The sequence below is a fragment of the Aplysia californica genome, unplaced genomic scaffold, assembly GCF_000002075.1.
Source record: "Aplysia californica isolate F4 #8 unplaced genomic scaffold, AplCal3.0 scaffold00154, whole genome shotgun sequence".
In the NCBI taxonomy this organism is placed as follows: Eukaryota; Metazoa; Mollusca; class Gastropoda; order Aplysiida; family Aplysiidae; genus Aplysia; species Aplysia californica.
Genome location: NW_004797424.1, coordinates 629,344 through 631,979, shown reverse-complemented (window position 1 = coordinate 631,979; position 2,636 = coordinate 629,344).

Below are 2,636 nucleotides of genomic sequence, written 5' to 3'. Positions count from 1 at the left end.
TAATAATAATAATAATAATATAGGCCTAAATAGCGTTTGTGTATAGGGCGTATTATTATTATGCCTGCTCGATAACAAAAATCAATAAGCTCTTGAGTCTAATCGCTTTGCACTATATTTAGCTGAACGCCTACATTTTAAAGTTGCGTTTCACGATCCCGCCAGGCCTGCCTGGTCGTGTTGTGCTTTCCACTATCCCCTGGTCATGTGACACGGCTGCTCAAGTTAAGTGTTATTAATTTTATTCATTTCATCACGTGAGGCGAACAGGGTTGTTTTTTTTTACTTCCCCCTTTGCGTCGCGTGCTTTATTGTCATTACATTATTGTATCATAATATTATTAATGGTTTTGCTAATCTTAATGTTGTTGTTGTTCTTGTGGTTGTTGTTGTTATCATTATTATTATTATTATTATTATTATTATTATTATTATTAGTAGTAGTAGTAGTAGTAGTAGTAGTAGTAGTAGTAGAAGCAGCAGTAGTAGTAGTAGTATTGTAACGCCGATGGTCTAGCGGTTAGGCTGTAGGACTCGTAATAGAAAGGTAGTGCCGGTTTGAACCTAATAAGGGTCCCGACATTGTGTTCTTGAGAAAAGCAGACGACAGAACAATGTTAGAGAAAAAGAAAGGAGGCGAAAGGAGAAAATTTTCCGTCACTGTCCGGATTCGAAGCCGGTACCTGTTGACTGAGAGGCGAACACCGTAACCTCTCGACCAGGAGAGCCCCCATGAAACTATGAATCCCAGCTTCAACACTGCAGTTTACATCGAGCCTGAAATATGACACCCTCATATCACCAAGAAGGAAATCATGAATAATTTTTATTATGTAGTTGTTAGAGGTTATGGAAAGGGCAGGCGGGTGTCTGTGATGCAGCGGTTAAGCGCTTTGCAGGCGTGCTCATGACACCCGAGTTCAATTCCCGAGTAAAGTGAATTTCAATGGAGTGTTTGGGCCTTTGTACCGGGACTTTAGTATTTCTCTCAAATTCAAACCCGCCTTCTAAATGATCGAAAAATTGGTTGATGGGGACGTATAACACCTACACTTAAAAAAAAAAGAAGTAAGGGGCATACACCACAGAGATATCTATCGTCTACCCTCTTTGAGACACATTGACGTCAACATTTTGTGAGATGTTTTACGGTACGAAATCTGGAATATTAAAGAAAAGCTCTCTTTCAAGTCCCCCATCATATCATATTATACTTCCTGCTTTTGAAACTGAGAGTGGAAACAGTTGTTGGAATGCTTCGAGACAACACACAATACACTGGTTGACTTTCACTTAACCTGTCTGTTCGTTTATCGTTTAAAGTCTGTGTGTCCTAACGCAAACATAATGAATTGACAATAATCAATAACAGACAGCATTTGTATAGCGCAAATACCCGACCCCCAACAGCAAGCTCTAAACAAGGGCTTTACAATCTACAGGTGTATAATATTATTACCCCCTCGAGACCCGATAGAATTCTGAAACACCCTCTCCTTCTTGAGAAGCATACAGTTCAAGCTGCCATTTTAGAGGCGTTGAAACACAAATACATGTATACTGACAATATATTTCGTTGTCTATGGCTAGGTACCCATTTACAGTAAATGCTTTTCTTAATTAACCAGCTCACCCATTCGCTACCCCAACTAAATATAAATTCTCGTCACGAAACATTCCCTCTTGGAAGACGGAACAGGTAGGTCTTACTTCTTTTATTTCTCTCTATTGTTTCTATTTCTGTCTGTCCTTTTCACTTTTAATCGGTATCAAATAAATAACCGTTATTATATTATTATGTCGATGGCCATTTCTCTCATAAGACACTTCCCATTTCTGCCTCAGGAAATTTTTTTGTCCAACCGCACTTATTCACTTGATCCAACCGGTACAACACTTGGCCCACGTTATTATGTAGTATTGTTAAGCCATCCCATGAGCTCTTCACTTTCTCTTTGTCCTGGATAATAATATACAAAGTCCATTGACACTGAACTTTAACCCTTTCACCGAAAAGCACTCGCAACCACAGAGGTGAACACTGAAAACAGGAACAGAAGCGCAAGGGTATATAATATTTATAAGTTATATAGTTATTATATATATATTTATATAACACACACATTTCTAAATATATCATACATACAACATAGACCTAAACGGGTTGTTTTGAACTTATGTCATTCTTGGGAGTTTTTACTGGATCAACCCATCTATTGGTTGGGTCCTATCGAAGAGGAACATAAAAAATTCGGAATTCTCAAATTGTACCTTTTTTAAACAACCTCACTGTTTTGGTAAAATAATATGTCTATGAACAGGTTTATGAATACGCCAGCCATCATCATCATCATCATCATCATCATCATCATCAACATCATCATCATGATCATCATCATCATCACAACAACAACAACAACAACAACAACAACAACAACAACAACAACAACAACAACAACAACAACGTCACCACCACCACCACTACCACTACCACCACCACAAAAACAGCAACAATAGCAACAACAACAACGATAACGACGACGAAGACATTGACAACATAAACAAAAACAACAGCAGCAACAAAAACAAAATGATAACGACAACAACAAGAACAACCACAACACAACAATACCTCT